Source organism: Equus asinus, chromosome 9 (genome assembly GCF_041296235.1).
Source record: "Equus asinus isolate D_3611 breed Donkey chromosome 9, EquAss-T2T_v2, whole genome shotgun sequence".
Lineage (NCBI taxonomy): Eukaryota > Metazoa > Chordata > Mammalia > Perissodactyla > Equidae > Equus > Equus asinus.
In genome coordinates, this window is record NC_091798.1 from 29,029,776 (window position 1) to 29,047,895 (window position 18,120).

Below are 18,120 nucleotides of genomic sequence, written 5' to 3' on the forward strand. Positions count from 1 at the left end.
TGACCTCGGGCAAGGACTCTCTGTTTCGGGCCTCAGTTTATCCCTCTGTAAAACCAATCAGGGAGGTGGAAATGGGCCTGATTTCACAGCAACTTCCCAGCCGTCATTTTCCATGACTCGATTCCCCACTGTGCGTTCTGGGCCACAAACCAGTTGGCTTGCTCCCTCCCTCTCCGTGAGACAGCGAGCTGGCAGGAGGGGATGATCCGCTTCAATTCTCCCACCTCCTTTTCCCTCCTCCTCCTCCTGGGCTGGGACACACCTACTCCAACTTTCTCAGCAGCCTGTTTGGAGAGCACGCGCCTTCCTGCTTCGCGTCTCTGCGCCTGCCTTTCCCCGGAGCTTGTCAGCCCCGAGCGGGTGAAAGGGGCTGAGCCCAGCAGCCCACCCCGGGGCCCCCTCCCCTACCTGAAGGGCACAGGTAAGAACTGCGGGAGGATGGGAAGCTGGGGGCAGGGGGTTGCAAAGTTAATCCATTCTTCTGTCTTGCCCCAGAGCAGGCTGGTCTTAGGGGCTCTTGGAAGGAAGAGAGGGAACCAGGAGATGGCTGGGGCAGGCATGGTGGGGGCAGGACAGGGACACCTGGGCCTTGGATCCCCTTGAATGAAGCCAGAGATGTAGCCAGCCCCAGCCTGGGGGCCGGGGATTGGGACCCAGGAATGGACAAGGCGAGGACTTTGATCTCCTGGAGGAGCAAGGTCATGTTTGCACGTGTGTGGAGTTGGACTCTTGTCCTTGGGAGAATGAAATTCCCTGCCTGGGCTTTCTGGGGATGAGGCTTCAGGGAGATGCGAGGACAGTGTCCTCCACGGTTTTAGGAGGCAGTGCTGGGGCCGGGGAACCACGAGGTGCCGGCTTCTTGCGTGAGTCCCCAGGGGCACAGGGATGCTATCACAGACAAAGCCACCTGCGGAGGAGGAGAAGGAAGGAGGGAGGGCCTGAGGGAGATCAGATGGCCTGGCCACCCTGGCTCTCATGTGACACTTTAAAGGCACCCAGGTTAGAACCTCAGCTTTCCTGGCTGTCAAATGGGGGTGCCGTGGAAGGCTGTGAGTCTGAGAGGCACCCGAGGTGCACCGGGGTGGGTGGGGGTGTGGGAGCAGCTCTCTCCCCCTGTCTTGGGGGAAGCAGGAATCCGATGCCTATCTTCAGAGGCAGGAGAGCTGGAGTGGAACGTTGAGCAGGGCCACCAGGCCAGAGTTCAGCCCTCTACTGGGGGAGGGGGTGCTATTTGCCCCAGTGTGGGAGCAGCGGGGCCGTGCCAACCTTTGACAAGGGCTCAGAGAGGCTGCCTCTGTCCCCAGCCGCACTCCTGAGCTGACGGCCTGGGCTCAGGACAGAGGAGGGAGGCAGAGAAGCAGACTCAGGACTCGAGCACTTGTTGTCCGGCAGCTCCTTCTACGGATGGGGGGCAGAGGCTGAGTTACCAGTGCCCCCCACGCAGAACACTGCTAACAGTTATTATTACAGCTGATACTCACCCATGCTTCCTGCGTTCAGGGACTGGGCTGAGTATGCATGGTCATTTGAAAATTTTAAGTTTTCAAAGCAGGCATTTGGAAATGGTGGAACGAGAATTTCATTACTCATGTCCCTGTAACTCACAGGCTGTGTGGCCTAAGACACTTCTATACCTCTCTGGGCCTCTTTCCCAACATATAAAATAAAAGTGGCTAGATTATTGTTAAGATCCATTCTTAATCGACTCACCCCAACGAGCCTGTTGGGTAGGCAGAGCAGGGATGTGTCTGCCGAGGGGCTCGCCATCCCACGGGGCAGAAAGAGGCCAGCTTCAGTTTCCCCCAGGCGCTCTGTGGAGCACAAGTTACACTCCCGGCAGGAAGGTGCTGAGTCCATGTTGGCCAACCTGATGGAGTGAAACAGCAAGGTCTCCTCTGCCATGAGCTCCCCAGGCCTCAGTTTCCTCATCTGTAAGATGGAGGAGGAATTAGAGGGAGTCAAGGTCTCCCTGGCACTCCCTTCTGATGCCATGAGTCTTAGCGGCCTCCTTAAGGACTCTGGGAACCAGACCCGGAAGACAAAGACATGCTCCAGCCCGTGTCGGCTGTGCTGGGCTTTCTACAGGGAGAGGCTGCCGGGCTCCCTCCACACCCACCTTCTGGGAGTTGCGCCACCAGCCTCCGCTCCCTGCACACCTTCCCTGGGTACAACTGAACGCACCTTGGCCTGGGAGTTCTCCTTCCAGCTGCCCCATGACAGGCCACAGCACCGGCACTGCCGCTGGCCAGGTGAGGCCAGGTGGGAGAGGACGTGGGGCAGGTGCCAAGCCTTAGAGAAAACTGGTGTGTGCTGGGGGCGACGGGGCTGGGGCAGTCGGGGACCTCCCTGCACCCCCTCGAGGGGCCCTGCCTTTGGGACCCTTCAGTACTACATGGGCCAAGCCTCTCGTGCTTCCTGGGTCCCCAGCACAAGCTGAGCTAGCTTTCTATGACTAACAGTACTGACGCTTACGTTTATAACGGGGTTTAGAGACAGGTTTACAAAGAAAAGTGTGGGTCCAAATCCTGCAGATTATTAGCTGTGTGACCTGGGCCTCAACTTCTCTAACCTCAGTCTCCTCATTTGAAAAAGGGGGCTAATAATAGTCCTTTCCTCAGAGATTGATGTGAGAATTAAATGAGCTAAGGCATGTCGTGCCCGGGCCTTATTTATCGCGTCCACAGTCATCACTAATAGGCTCCTGTCTGCTTCCCCTGGGGTGTCTTCCTGAGCAAGTCATAACTCTAACTGCAGTATTCCTTATTGTGTATTTTTTGTTTGACGTCGTCTCTCCTACGAAGTGTTGCTCGCTGCTCCGGCCCCCGTGTCCGGCACGGCGCCTGGCGCGTTAAAGCAGCCTTGTGCATCTGTGAGAGAATGGATGGATCTTCGTTTCTAATTCATGGACGAGAACGGTCACTCAGAGGGACTAAGCATTAGCCCAACCCAATCATAGATAAGAGTCGGGAGTCAGAGGGTCCCTAAAGATCATCGAATCAGACAGATGGAGACACCGAGGCCTCACCAGAGAAGGCTGACAACTTGACTGAGGTCACACAGCAAGGGAGTGGGAAACAGGACTGCTGTGCAGATCTTTTCACCTTCCTCCGTCTCCCTCTACCTGGCCCTGTTCAGGAGAGGGCCCTTTTTCCTATGTGGGTGCTCAGCCTCGGAGGCCAGGGAATCGTACCCCCCGACGTCTCCTGGAGGCAATTTGGGATCAACAACAAGGTTGATCCCTAGACTGTAAGCTTCCCTTCAGGGGACAGGGGACACAAACCTCATCAATCAGACCCCTTGGCACAACCAGAGGGACCTACAAATAGAATATACGACTACATAGCGGGGGACTTTGGGGAGAAAAAGAAGAAGGTTGGCAAGAGATGTTAGCTCAGGTGCCAATCTCTAAAATAAAAACCAGACCCCTCCCCCAACACCCACCAACACACGCACAAGCATGCACACGAGCACGCGTCACTTCATCACTATTGCCAGCGAGTCAGCAGGTATCTGTCACTGTACAAATGCAAAGGTCCTCAGGAGCTCCCTGAAGTCTCCCTTCAGGCCTTATTGGACCCATTTTACAGGCGGAACCATAGATTTTGAATGATTTGCCTAAAGTCAGTAGCCGGTTTGTGACGGTGTCCTAGGTCGGTGTGCAGCCGACAGGGAGCCATTTCTGGCATGGGATAGATTTAAACGTCGGAAGGAGAGCTCTGACTTACTGAGCCCCTCGTACGCCTGTCCCCAGGTTAGACCGTTTCACGTACGCCTTCTCTGCTACTCCACACCACTGCCCTACGGGTCAGCTGTCACAATCCTCTACGGCTTCTTTTTGTTGTTGCTATTGCTGTTTTCAGTGTGGAGACGAACAGAGACTCGGTAAAGCTAAGCCACGTCCTCCAGTCACACGGCTTCTGTTCTCTAAACACTTAGTTCAATAGACATTTAATGAGCACTTACGATGTGTCGGGAGCCCAAAGATTCACAGTTGATGGAGGCAGGCCCGTAAGTGCACGGCTTCATACCTTGAGGTGGGCGGTAACATAGAGGAAAACTCGGGCTGGCATGGGGCCCAGAGGAGCCATAATTAGTCCAGTTATGGAGTCAATGAAGGAAGGCTTCTCGGAGGAGCTGGCACTGAACATCAGTTTGAAGACTGAATAAGGCTTAAATGAGGAAAGAAAAGTGGGAAAGGCAATTCAGAAATAGAAAGTAGCATGTGCAAAGGCACAGTGGTTGAAAAAAAAAGAAAACAGCAGGTGAGGCAGGAAACTCTCAGCTGGATGGGGAACGTTTGGAGAGGTAGGACAGGGCTGGGTCATTGAAGCCCTTGTATATTAGGTCAAGGAGTACGGCTTTTTTAAAAAATGTAATTTACATATAATTTTTTATTAATGGGAAATTATAGAAATACATAAAAGCAGAATGGTATAAAAAAAACCCCATCACCCAGCTTCAACAATTACGTTTCCTCTATACCCCCACCAATGCTTCCCCTATCAGCTTATTCGGAAACAAATCCCAGACATATAATTGCATCTGAAAATGTTTCCATATATATCTTTAAAACATAAGGGCTTCAGAAAATCACCATAGGGGTATGGCTTTTATTTTGTAAAGATTGGAGGACCATGTCAGAGGAGTTTACATCAAAGCGTGCCTTGGCTAGGTGTCTTTAGCTGTGGGGTGCAGCAGAAATTTAAGGAGGGGGGTCGGAGTGGAAGGTTCAGATAGCTCATTGTCTCTTTCTTGGTCAGTCACAGTGCCTGATAGTCCACCATTACCCATTGATTAACAAATTACCTCCTAAAATCCACCTCCTCCTGAGGTGAGGGCTTAAGCATTCTCCAGTTTGAAGCCCGCAGAAGAGAAAAATCCCTGCCCTGCCCCCCTTCCGAGACTTTTTCCGTTCCTGAGACTAGAGCGGCCCCTGCAAGGCGACCTGAGCGGCAGGTAAACGGCAGCTGTCCGTTCCCCGGCAGGAGGCAGGGCGCCCACAATGGAGAATTCTCCAGGTCCCAGTTCCCGTTTGGCTCCGGTGCCACAGCAGTTGGCCTCGGTGCCAGCTGAGCAGGATGGTACATGCCAGCTGTGGGGTAACGTCAGCATGCGGGTGCGTGTTGGCCCACGTGTGATCACGTGTCCCAGCTCAGAGCTGCCGACTGTCCCTTCAGCAGCCCCTTCCCTCTGGGTCCTCCCAGCAAACGCAAGGCTGGGTGGCACAAAATGCATCGTTTAGACACCTAGAAGTTTAGCTGGGGGCCGTGGCACAGCTCGAGACCAGTGTGCACCGAGGTTGGGCGCATGAGCCCTGGAGCTAGGGGGCTCGAGTTCTAGTCCTGGCTTTCCGGCTGTCTGTCTCTGTGACCTTGGACACATCATTTCACCTCTCTGAGGGGTGGAGGGGTGCTTAGTGCTATCTACCTCACAAAGGTTCATCCATGGAAAGCTTTTAGCATAGTAGTCGGAACATATTAAGAGTTCACTAAACATTAGCTACTGTTATAGCTTTGGGGGCTCCTGAAGTCTTGGGAATTGACTCAGAGAATCATAACATAGAAAATTCAGATCCTAGAATCTTAAACTCTTGGAAGTATATAAATAGTAGAACCCTACTGGATTCCTACTATAACTGTACTCTATGCAAAGATTGCTTGTACAGTGTCTCTGACAAATGGTCAGCCTTTTTTTTCTTTTTGTAAACATTCAAAACCAGAGGGCATCAATTGTAAGTTACAGCTTGACGGATTTTTACAAAGTGAACGTAGACGTGGCTAACCAGCAACTGGAGCGAAAAGCAGACATCACCAGCCCCTCAAGAGCCCTCCGGATGCAGTCAGGACCCCTCAGCCCAGTGCAGCTGTTATCTGGCCAGGCAGGCCCTTCTCAAATACGTCTTGTGGGCTTGGGTACCATTGTTAGGAGAACTTTAATTATTAGAGAGGTTCAGTGAGTTATTTGGAAATTGCTAAATTAAACTTTACATCATTTTGTTTTTACTGTCGTATTTCAGTGGTAGCCTAGTTTAGAGCTGAGCTTCCCAAATGCCTAGGGCTATTTTTTTAAAAATACAGATTTCTCAGCCCCATCCTCAGTCTGCAAAATTAGAATGTGGGGTCTGAGAGTGAGGCCAGGGACTGTGTATTTCTCCAAGCTCCAAGGGAACACCAGGTGAGGTCCAGCTGGATTGGGAACCACTGGACTAGTGGTTCGGCGCTCACACTCAGCTCTGACAGACCAATTGTTCGAATCAATGCTCCATGCTTACTGGCCATTGACCTTAGACAAGGCACTTGGACTTTCTGACTGTCAGGTTTTTCATTTGTAAAATGAGAATTAAATGATACCATCTACTTCTTTTGGTGGTTGAAGGGCTCTGAGTCATCCACAGGGCGAGTTCTCACTAAGTGATAGGTGATACTGGGAAGAGTTCATCTGTGGTGTAGCCAGGTGAGTGGTGAATTTGGCACCTGAAGCCTTGTCTTTGAGTCCTTACTGGGTCGCTTGCTAGCAATATCACCTTGGACAAGTCTTTTGATCCCCATCTCTGGGCCTCAACTTCCCCATCTATAAAATGAAAATACTCCTTGCTCCCCTCGTAGAGTCTTTGAGGGGACCAAACAAGAAAATGGCCCAGAAGACTGCTCTGAGGACAGAAAATTGCTGCATGAAGTAAGCCCAATGAACTGGAACTCAGCTGAACCTGGGAACCCTGTGGAAAGTGGGCTCGCCATTGTCCTTGCGGTTCTGTGGAGGGTGGGTCTGGTGAGGTGGGTGTGGGGAAGGGAACTGCTGAGGCATCGGGTTTCCACAGCCCCGGTGTGCCTTGGCTCAGCTCCCACACTTCGTGGTTTCTGAGCAGTGTCTCCTTCCTGGTTCCAGGGGCAGGAAGAGTCCAAGATCCCATAGCCGTGAAATCTCGCACAATTTGCCATAGTCAGAATCTCTTAGCATTTAAACGTCTTCCCTCTTATTAAAAGTCTTCTTTGAAATCGTTTATTAGCATTTTTAGAAAAGTTTTTAATGAAGTACAATATGCATGTAAAGCCCACCAACCATATGTGTGCAGCTCAAGGAACTTTCCAGAAACTAACCCCTTTCCAGATAAAGAAACAGAATATTACCATCCTTGCAGAGATCCCATTCCTTTTCAGTCACTAACACCCCCTCGCCCCCTCACAAGGGTAACTTTATCCTAATCTAATCCATAGATGAGTTTAGCCTGCTTTTAAACTTTATATAGTTGGAACAGTAGAGTATCTGTATTTGTCTGTGACTGTCTTACCTGGCATTACGTGAGTGGGATTCATCTGCATTGTTGCCTAGAGCAATGTCTCATTTTCTCTGCTGTATACTATTCCATGAGATGGCCATGTCACAATGCACTTATCCGAACGGCTCTTGATGGACATTTGGGTTGTTTCCAACGCGGGGCTGTTATGAACAGCGCCACTCTGAGCATTCTCGGAATGCTTTCGGGAATGTTTTCGGAAGCATATGTACGCACTTCTGTTGTGCATACACCTGAGAGTGGCATGGCTGGGTCACGAGGCGTGTGGATGGAACCTTTTTATTTTCAGTTTCAGTTCTCTTCATTGCAGGTAGAACGTGGCTCACGGCGCTGTCTTTATCTGGGAGACAGATAGACCTGTCCACAGGAAGGTAAACAGTTGCCTCTGGGGTTTGAGATGCTGCTGAACTGAGAGACTTGCAGACTCAGAGACTTCCGGGTGAGAGTCAGGCGCCAATGAGAGCCGTTGCTTTCCCTCTCCTGTCCGCTCTTCTGTTCGTCTTTAGAGATAACCTTGTGTCTGCTTCACCTGATGGCTGATGTTCTCCCCTGAGTGGTCAGTGGGCCACCCACAGGGGAAAACGTGAGCTCTGATCCCACTGTAGTCTCACTAAATCAGACTTCCTGACGATGAGGCTGCGGTTTTTAATACACCGACATTTGAGAATCACTTCTCTAGCCTAAAGACGTGAAGACTGAGGTCTTTTCCTAACTTCCCCACCCCCTCCTCACTGGGGCCTCGGAGTGGCCACAATTGGGATATCAACTGTGAAAGGAGGCGTAGAGGAACGCAGGATCCTAAAGAAAGAGATTACCTTCTTCAGCGGATTCCAAACACCCATCACAGCAAAGTCACCCCAGGGAACTTGTTAAACGTCTATTCCTGAGCCCCACTCCCAAAGATTTTGATTCAGTAGCTCTAGGGCGGCGCTGGGAATATGTATTTTTAACCTCCAACCCCACCCGCTTAGGGAATTCCCAATGGGGAGACCCGCTGATTCAAGTCAATGGCCAGTGTTGTCCAGCGGCTCTGTGGAGTCTGTGTCTGTGTGGCTGGGTGGAGCACGGAGCTACAGTGGGCAAGAGGAATCTGTGTGGACACAGCCCGGGGGCTCGAATGTGGATCTCGAGGGCTTGGCCTGGAACCCACAAGCAGAGGCTCATTTGCATCTCATTAGTATGCACCTTGATGATCCCAAATTGCCCCTAACCCCTCTCCTGTCTCTGGCCCTGCAGTCAGGTTCGACCAGCTCGACTCCAGGACCAGTGCCTCAGACAGCGGAACTGCCTGTCTTGCCCCACTGCTGGGACCCCGCTTCCTGCTTCCCGAGGCCTGCCCGCCTGCTGGCTTGGTCCTAAGCTGTTCTGCCTGGAGAGGATTGCACTCGGACGGACAGACAGCATGGCTGGGCTGGGCCAGCAGGAGTGGGATCGAGAGGGAGGACTGGAGATAGAGTGTGTGCTGAGAATCTGTGTTCGCCGGCTTAAGAGGACCCGTGATTATAGGATCTCTGTGTGGGGGTGGCATCATACGACCATCCCCTGTCCAGTGCTCTTTCTGACCCTCGGGCATGGGGAGGTGGGCCAGGGAACTGTTAGACACAGATGAGCTGAGTTTTAATCCTGGCTTGGCCACATACTGGCTGTGTGAACTTGGAAGTTAGGTCACCTCTCTGAGTCTCATTTATCCCATCTGCAAAATGAGGATAATTATAGGGTTGCTGTAAGCAAGTTTGAAAACAATGGTGCATGCCAACTGCTTAGCACAGGGCCTGGCCCACGGCAAATGTTCAAGAAACGGCTGTGACCAGTGCTGTGCCCCTGGAAGCATGTTCTGCTCTCCAAACCTCCCTGCTGTCAGGGCGTCATCTGACGACAGCTCCGGGGAGGGTTAGCTCAGCGAGGCAGGAGAGCAGGGACTGGTCCCGATTCCCTGACGGACTAGTGGAGGCCCCATAAAATGAGGGAGTTTGCTCCGAGTCTCCCTCTGGGCCCCAACTTGGCCCTCCAAAATGGTACTGAGGCCCCATGGCGCTGAAGATGTAGGGGCTCTGGTCCCTGAATCTCCTTCATCCCAGCGGCTGCCGTGAGGGCTCCGTGTGAGGCACTGTGCAGACTGTTTCAGGCCCTTTGTCCTAACTGATCCTCACGACCGCCGGATGATTGCCTTCCCCAGTGTATACCTCGAGAGACCGAGGCTCCGTCAGGTTCTAGGATTTGCTCAAGGCCCTACAGCCAGCAGTGGGCCAAGGCAGGACTCAAATGGAGGCCACCTTTCTCCAAGCCTGAGCCTGTGACCGCCTTGTTATGTGGCCCTGACCGTAGCCTCCCCATCCCCTGGGGGCCTGAGTTAGAGCCAGACCTGGCTGGGAGTGGCCCTGGGTGGCCCACAGTCTCAGGCACAAGGAACAAGGAGAATCTTCCATCTCAGCAGCTTCTCAGAGCCAGCTGAGAGGAATTGGTTCCCGTCACTGTGGCCACAGGGCCTGCTGGCTCCCAGGAGGGCAGCCGATGGGTCCTGGATAGAGAGGGGAAGCATGCGGAATGGCTTCCTCGTACAAATCACATAGGATGGGGCCCGGAGAGGCCACCCCAACACGTCAGTGGCGGAAGAAAAGGGATCAGAAGACCTGTGTTGTGGTGGGGTGTCCGCCACATTCTCTCCCTGCCCACTGCACATCCGCCTCTCTGCTCCCTTGAACGCTGAATGAGATCTCAATTGTGAGCTCTCGGTACCCACAGCGGGGAACAGGGTGACCAGAATAGAAATTATTCTTATTATTTTAATGCTGCTCAAGCCACTGCTTGAGCTTTGCTACAAGTCGTTTCAAGGAGAAAAGGAATGTCACAAAGACCCACAGGGGAGTGTGTGTGTGTGTGTGTGTGTGCGTGTGTAGAGGGTATGGGCAGGGACCAGCACACATACAGAGAAGAGTTCTCTCATTCCACACAGATTTTTTGAACACCTATTGTCAGAGTAATAACATTACTATAATTATTACAATAGTAATAACTGAAAGTAGTAATAGTAATGGCATTACCTACTTTCTGTGTGCTTGGCATATGCTCAGTGCTTTCCATGCATAAGCTCATTAAATCGTCCAGGGAGGTAAGCATTGTTAGCCTCATTTCACAAATGAGGAAGCTGAGGCTCTGGCAGAGGAAGCCAGGCCCCTAGGTGCAAGCAGAGGCGGGATGGAGAGCAGGGCTGACGGAGGCCTGGCTCCTTCCCGCTGCACTAGGAGGACCACGGCTTTGCGGGGTCCTGAGGAGTCCCGGTTGGAAGAGGAGCTGGGTTAGGTGGAAGCAACATGGCCAGAGCAAAGCACCCAGGACAGGGAGACTGGGTTCTGATTCCAGCGGTGTCACCGCCATGCTGAGTTCACCCTTGTGCCCCGGTAGGACCTGGAGGAGGTGCTGTTCCCCCTGCTTTGTCCCCATGCTTCCAATTGATAAAGGCCATTGGATGCCCTGCTTGGCTGGAGATGGTTTTGATCTTACAGACACCTCTGGCCAGAGAGCCCTAGAAGAGGTGGGGCTGGAGTCCCCCCTTCCCTCTGGTCCTGGGGTCCCCTCTGGTTTAGGGAGTTTTCAGCTCCAAATGCAAAGCTCGTGGATCCATACAGACAACCCTGAGAGGGAGAGACCTCTTCTCTGGGGCCTCAGTGAGTGTCGGGTCTGCAAACTTGAATGGCTGCAGCCAGGGTGGAGCCTTCGGGGTGACGTGGGCCCAGTGTGTGGACACCAGGCCATCCCGGATGCTAGTTTCTTCACCGTTGGGATAGAGACGTGGGTACAGAATGAGTGTCTCTTTGATGAGAAAACTGACCTTGGTGATAAAGGGCAGCTGAAACAGCCTCAGTGTCTGGGAGGCCTTGGGGACGGAGAGCGCAGCCCTGGCTCTTTAGTGGGGCAGCCAACCCTCAACTCCAGCCATTGTGCCGTGGGAACACAGATGCTGCATCCTCCAATTTCTTAAAGAGAAGCTGGAATCTAGATTTTTGAGTGAAGCTTCCCAATGTTTATACGTTAACAACTAACTAAGTTGGAAACCATCAAACAACAAACCAACATCTCGTGGGCCCAACAAACCTAACCGCAGCCTGACAGCCCGTGTCCCACCAGCTGGCCACGTAGATGGTCTTGAAGGGTTCTCAGATTTGACGTCCAACCCAGGTCCCTCTCTCCTTCTGCTTCTCGTGTAACCATCATATAAATCCTGCAGTGGTGTCCCACCTCACTGCCAGTCTTTCCTGTGGCCTGAATAGCCCTGGGCCACCTCCCTGACCTTGCTAGAATGCCTCTCTCCTTGCTCCCTCTTGTCTATCTGCATGACCTCCTTCCTCCTGCCTCAGGCCCTTTGCATGGCCTGTTTCTTCTGCCCGGGACTCTTTCTCAAGATGGCTTTGTGGCCCTCCCCCTGCTCAAATATCACTTTGTCATATAGGACTCCCCTGACACTTTCAAAAACGGCATCCCCCTCACCGCCCCATCACTCTCTGACCCTGCCTTGCTTATTTTTCTTCATATCACTTTTCATCACCTGATAAGTGTCTATTTTTTATTTAACATCTCTGTCTCTCTGCCACTAGAATACAATCCCCACAATAGCAGGGATCTCGTCTGTCTTGTTCTCTGTTCTAGAACGCCCTCACAGTATAGGCTGTCGATAAATAAGTATTGGATGAATGAATGAATGGCTTGGGCAGAGGAGATCCAGAAACAAAGCACTTTCTCATCATGCCCCGCTTCGTCCCTGTTCTTCCTCAAGCCCAGGTGCCTGGGATCCCTCTGCCCCCCTCAGAAGTCCATTTCCCCAGGGTCATATTATGATTTCGAGGGCCCAGGTATTTCAGCCTTTGTGGGCCCCTTCCTCCACGGAAAAATATTAGAAATTATATTTAACGACAACATCGGTATAAAGATGAATATATTGTTATATGCGAAACATTTTCTTCAACCTAAAAGTTTGTTTTCTTTCTTCTGAATTTAAGAGAAATTAAAAACCTTCTATCGAAACATCACCCCTAAAAGTACCGTGGGCCCTGGGCATGCCCACTATGCGAGCGGGTAGGCGGACGGCATCCTCTTCTGAACCCCACGCATCCTTGGCTCCTGCGCCCCACTCTCTGGAGCTGTGCTGTCCCCTACATAGCTGCTAGTCACAGGTGGCTGTTTACGTTTAAATTAGTCAAGGTTAAATAAGATGACAAACTCACTTCCTCAGTTGTACCAGCCACATTTCAAATGCTTGATAGCCCCACGTGGCTAGTGGCTTCCACACTGCACGGCTCAGATAGAGAAGGTTTCCATCATTGTAGAAAGTTCCTTTGGAGAGGCTGCTCTGGAGAATCGGTTCCAGCTGTTCCAGCCCTCTCAGAGTCTCTTTTCCTTGAATATTTGTTCCTATTCTGGATCCACTGCCTACTAGGTGGGTGGACCTGGGCAGAGCCTTCCAAGTCCTTGCCATGCATTGACTCATGCAGCCTTCTCAACAGCTGCATAAGATAGGTGCTATTATCATTTCCCTTTTTCTGGAACCAGAGAGTTTAGATAACTGCCCAAGGTCACATGGCTGGTGAGTGGTAGAGTTGGGGTTTGAAAGCAGGTCTATCTGTTAATTCTACCCAGTGCCACACCCCCCTCCCCAAAGACCAAGTGAGATCGTGCATGCGGACATTTTTTGAAAATGCATAGGCTAGCCTACAGATATAAGACAGTGTCATTTTTGTCATCAATAATAATAATCAGAACACTGATAAAGAAGGGGACCCCAAGTGCCAGCTCCCTTTCCCAGGTCCTAGACAAGGACTTCCTCTTCAGTCATTTCTCTTCCCTCTAATTCCATCTTGGGCAGGCCTGGCTTTTACAGACAGCTCTCCTGACAGCCTGTCAGTCCACAGTGGTTCTGGCTTCCATGTGCCCAGCCACTCTTGGTCCTAATAAGGTGTCACCCTCCATCGGTACTGCCTGTGCTTTCACCCATCATATCATTTGTTTTCCCTGCAGCCCTAGGAGTAGCTATTATTATCTCCATTTTACAGACAGGTACATTGAGGCTCAGAGGAGTTTCTGTGGCTTTCCCAAGGTCATATGACCCATCAAGGGCTCAAGGCACCGGTCCTTTCCCTGCTCATATCCAGTTCTTTGTCTTATTTTTGTTACATGAGAAGCCAGCAGTGGCTGCCTACAAACTAGCAAATGACTCTAGTGTTCATGCAAGTTTCTTAGAAGCACTTTAAGTCTGCCTACCCACAGGGAATTCCAGTTGGCTTAAACCAGCTGGAGCTGGTGTCGAGCCCAGTTCACTCCAGAGTGAGAGTCTTGAATGGGCAGGTCCCCCTTTTGATCTCATGACAGATTACTCTTTCCAGCATGTATTCTGTTCTGGTCCTGCTTCTTCTCAAAAACCTTCAATGGCTCCCTACGACTTAGGGGAAAAATTATTTCAGTAGCTAAAGACTTCCTGTCTGGCAGGTACCTGGAATGTCAACATTCTCCCGCTTATGATTTTAATTCTGGTTCAAGGGAACCATCCCTCCTAATTCCCCCTCCCTGGCCCACCCCCCACCTCCCAGCTTTTGTCAGAAACAGAATATATTTAGGCTTCTTTCTTGAGAGCTGCAAGAGCCAGCCCTAACACTGGATGCCTGAGGCAGAGGCAGTGTGTGTGGGTGGTGGTGGGCGGGTGTCAGAAAATAAATATTGAGGGCACCCAAATCCATGGCAACTTCACACACAGATTTTCGGGAGAGGCTGGACATTCTCCAATCCAGAGGAATGAATCCAGCGGCTCTTTCTTTCTTGAAAGACTCTCTAAACTTTTAAAACCATCTTATATCTCGTTGCCTCTCCGCAGATCCCAGGCAATCCAGAGCACCCACTAGATTCAGGAAATCAGGCACTGCTTCCAGTTCAGCCTCCACCTTCCCGGGCGGCCTTGGGGGTGCCATGCAAATCTCGGTTTCCCTTCTCTGAGAAATGGGAGTAAAAGGGCAGATGTGTTTCCTAGGAGTATTATGTGGGCTATGAATTAACATCTGTGACACGACCAAGAAAAGGGACTGTGTTGGGCCGCGTGGGAGAGCGTCGTTGCCGATCTGTGCCTGGGGACTTCTGGGCGTGATGGGGAGGAATTTCAGCTCCAGAAACAAAGCGTGACATTTTCGACAAATCTGGTAGGAGCGTCCTTAGTGGAAGTTTGATTCAGGTTTGAATTCCTTTGAGCACATCTGGTTTCCTGTAGAAAGGACAGAAGTGGTCACAGGCATAGGCTCCCAGAGCTATAGTGCCCGAGCCACTGCACAGGGACAATTGTAAACACAGATCGTGGAGCAGTAGACTCATAGCGCATCCAGCCACGTCTTAGAAGCTTTTATGATGGGACACAGAACGTTAGGCCAGCAGAGCCCCGGCCTGTGAGGTCGGGAGGGGCTCCTAGGGGTCATCTGGTCCACCTTTTCAAACCTGTGCTTTTCAGGGGCAGAGAAACAAGCCTGCCGCGAGGGTCCAGGCCCCCGCCACTGCTTCTAGGAGTAAAGCTCTGCTTCCAACTGTTTATGGGTTGTGTTTCTAGGTACAAATTCATTAGGACAAAAGAGATTCTGCCCCTGAAAGCAACAGAGGGGTTTGAAATCACAGATCCATTCCAACCCCTTCCCCCGACACACACGCATCCTTTCCGGACGAGGAAAGAGGTCCGCAGGGCAGAGGTGACTGTCTTGACCGAGGCCACAGGGAACAAGTGAGTTTAGGGCCAGCTCTCCCAAGAGCCAGGCCAGCTCACTACACTGACCACTGAACAAGCACCTGGGAGAGTGCGCCCCTGATCCGCAGCCCGAAGAAGTCCCCTCACTGCCCCCGAGGCTCATGGAGGCTAATGAGACCAGAGGCCTGCCCAGGCCCGAGGATCCTGCCTGTGTGAGCTGGGGGGGACTTCAGAGCTCTTCTTGTCTCCCCAAGAGCAAACATCCCCTAGAGTAGCATGTCCATCAGAGGTCCTGCTTGGATTCCCCCAGGGACAGGGAGCTCTCCCTATTCTTAGAAGACTCGACCAGAATATCAGTGACTTGGAGAAAGACATGGACGTTGAATCCACCAAGTCTCTGAATGTTAGAATCCAGGTCCGAGAAGCGGGAGCAGTGAGCTGAAGCACGGGGTGAGGTGAATCCAGGTCTCCTGATAGTCCTACAGGCTTTAGTTGTGGAAAATCAGCCCATACGAGAACAGCTTGGGGATGATGTGACCATACATCTGAGGGTTTTCATTTCCCACAAATTCAACAGGCAATAGTGTGAGCCAGCTGCTAAAAAGTAATCGTGCTCGGTAATATTTGTTGAAAACTCTGTCACAGCCTATGCTCAGTATTTATGTTCGTTAACTAATTTCATTCTCAAAATGAATTATGAAGTAGGGAAACTGAGGATCAGAGAAGGTAAGCCACTTGCCCAAGGTCACACAGCCCGAATCTGTGGGCTGTGAACCGCTCTCTGCTGCCTTGCCCATCTGTGAAATGGGTTGGGAGTTACAAGGAGGCAGAGTTTGACTCACACACGTATCCTGAAAGGGTCCATTCGTGAACCCACACACCTGCACTTGCTCACGCCTGTGCACACACAAACCCTACAGCTACCAGTTTGTGTACTCACATCAGATTCATTCTGTCCAGCAGGCACACAATCCCCGTGCCCGCACTGCTACTCAAGAACTGCCTCCCGAGTGTGTGGGTGCTCTCCTGCGCCCGTTCATCTTCACCCTATGCCCCTTTCTCTCTGAGTCTGGGGAGCCACAGGCGAGACGCCCCGCCCCGGACAAGCGGCTGCTCGCAGCTTCCCAGAAGAGCCTGCGGCTGGGCCAGCAAGCTCAGACTCGAGCAGAGACCAGTGGCTTCCTGCTCCGCTGGGGCCCAGGCTGGACTTTCTCCAGAAAGATCAGTGGACCCCGCCCTCACCCCAACCTTGGGCATTGATTCTGCCTTGGCTTTGAAAACTAATAACAACTCATACATATTGAGAGCTCTTCTAGGGGCCAGGCACTATGCTGAGCACATCAAGGTGCATGATCTTACTGAGTCTTCATGAAACCCCAGGGAAGCAGTGCTCTCCACAGCCCCACCTCACAGATGAGCAAACTGAGGTTCAGAGAGGTTAGTTACCCGAGGTCATACAGTTAGCGACGGTTGCAGCTAGAACTTGAAGGCAAACAGTCGGATTCACAAGCGACCACGTTCTCCTTCTGGTGGCATGGCCTGGAGGAAAGCTCCTGGCTCTAGATCTCAGCCTGTGACTTTGGGCAAGTCCCTTTCTTTTTTGGGACTTCATTTTCCAGCTTCAAAAAGGGAGGGATGGCCACTAAAGGCTCTTTCCACTTTCGTTCTGTCATTGCTTTTCCTAAGTCCAGATCCTTCTCCTTCTCAACTAGTATTTGTTAAGTGTGACTATGTACTAGGCACTGATCTAGGCACTGGGAATTCATGCACAAATAAGATACACAAGGCTGCATGTCTTCATGGAGCCCTGTGTCTAGTGCAGGAGACAGGCATTAAACAAATAAGGACACGTTGGGTGGTGATAAGGGAGGAATGTGATAAAGAAAGGCTTTGGGAAGGAGGCTATACCAAACTAGGGGTTAGAAGGTGGCATTTGAGCTGAGAACTGGATCACAAGAGGGAGCCAGCCATGTGAGAATCTTAAGTAGAGGGGGAACAGCCAGTGCAAAGGCCTTGAGGCAGATCCCAGTTTGGTATATTTGCAGAGCAGAAAGGAGCCCATGTGGCTGCAGCTTGGCGAACAATGGGGAGAGTGCTGGGAGTTATCACTGGAGAAGCCGGCAGGGCCCAGAGGGTGTGGGGCCTGCCAGGCCATGGTGAGGAGTTTGGATTTTATTCTAAATGCCGTGGGAAGCTGGGAAGCCACTGGAAAATTTGAAGTGGAGAAGTGATATGAACTGATTTATATTTTCACAAGATGTTTCAAGATAGTGGTCCTAGGTGCTGTGGGCCAGAAGGGTGGCCCAGGGAGCCCAACATGCCTCTGCACCCTACAAGCCTGTTCACTTGCCCAGGCATGGTGCCAGGAAACAAATATCAGACACCAGCTCTTCCCTCAGCAAACCACTCGCCATGTCTACGGGTCCAACAGCTTAAACACAGCTGAGGGCACCAAAGCCTCATCCAAGGGTGCATTCTCTTTGCATCTTATGCCCGTCCAGGGAGAGCCCGCCCCTGCTCCCTTCCCTATAGCTCATCTTCACGACACCCGCTCTGCAAGGCGCCCCGTGCAGCTGCTGAGCGGTGTCTTGTTGGGGCCTGCCCTCCACCGCGCTGACCTGGTGAACAGGAAGCTTTCCGCAAAGCAGGCAGGCGGAGCCGGGCGGCTGCGCACACCCTGGGCTCGCGGGGCTCCGGGAGTGGACCTGGAACTGGGGTAAGGACACATGTTCCCCTGGGGCTTCAACTTCAAATGCAGTGCCCTGGGCGGGGCGGGGTGGGGGGGCAGGTAGTTGGAGTCTGAGTGACTCCGGGGTCCCCTCCTGCTTGCAAGGGACAGTGTCCAGGATGGGGTGAATGTGGCTTTCTGCCTGGGGCCATTTCCGTTGTGGGCTATGGTGGTAAGCAAGGGGTGAGGGTAGGGGGCCAGGAAGAGTGGGGAACAGACAGTGTAGCGTCCCTTTCGGTCACTGGCATTAAGACCCCAAATGTGGACCCAGCCTCCATCCTGCCTGCTGTTTTCTGAGGTGCCTGGGCTTGGGGCTCTACTAACAGGATCTCAAGCAAGGTGGAGTAGTAGGGAGGCTGGAAGGATGGGGCATATTCCAATTCTTTCCTG

General features: G+C 52.0%; 1 protein-coding gene across 1 annotated transcript in view; it reads left to right on the top strand.

The window, feature by feature from the left end:
- The first annotated feature begins 278 nt into the window (after nucleotides 1-278).
- Nucleotides 279-18,120, top strand: part of FAT2 (FAT atypical cadherin 2) — a 79,317-nt gene continuing 61,475 nt past the window's right edge. The window contains exon 1 of the mRNA XM_014834309.3: nucleotides 279-421. The gene's annotated coding sequence lies outside the window, so the exon portion shown is untranslated. The remainder of the gene's footprint in view (nucleotides 422-18,120) is intronic.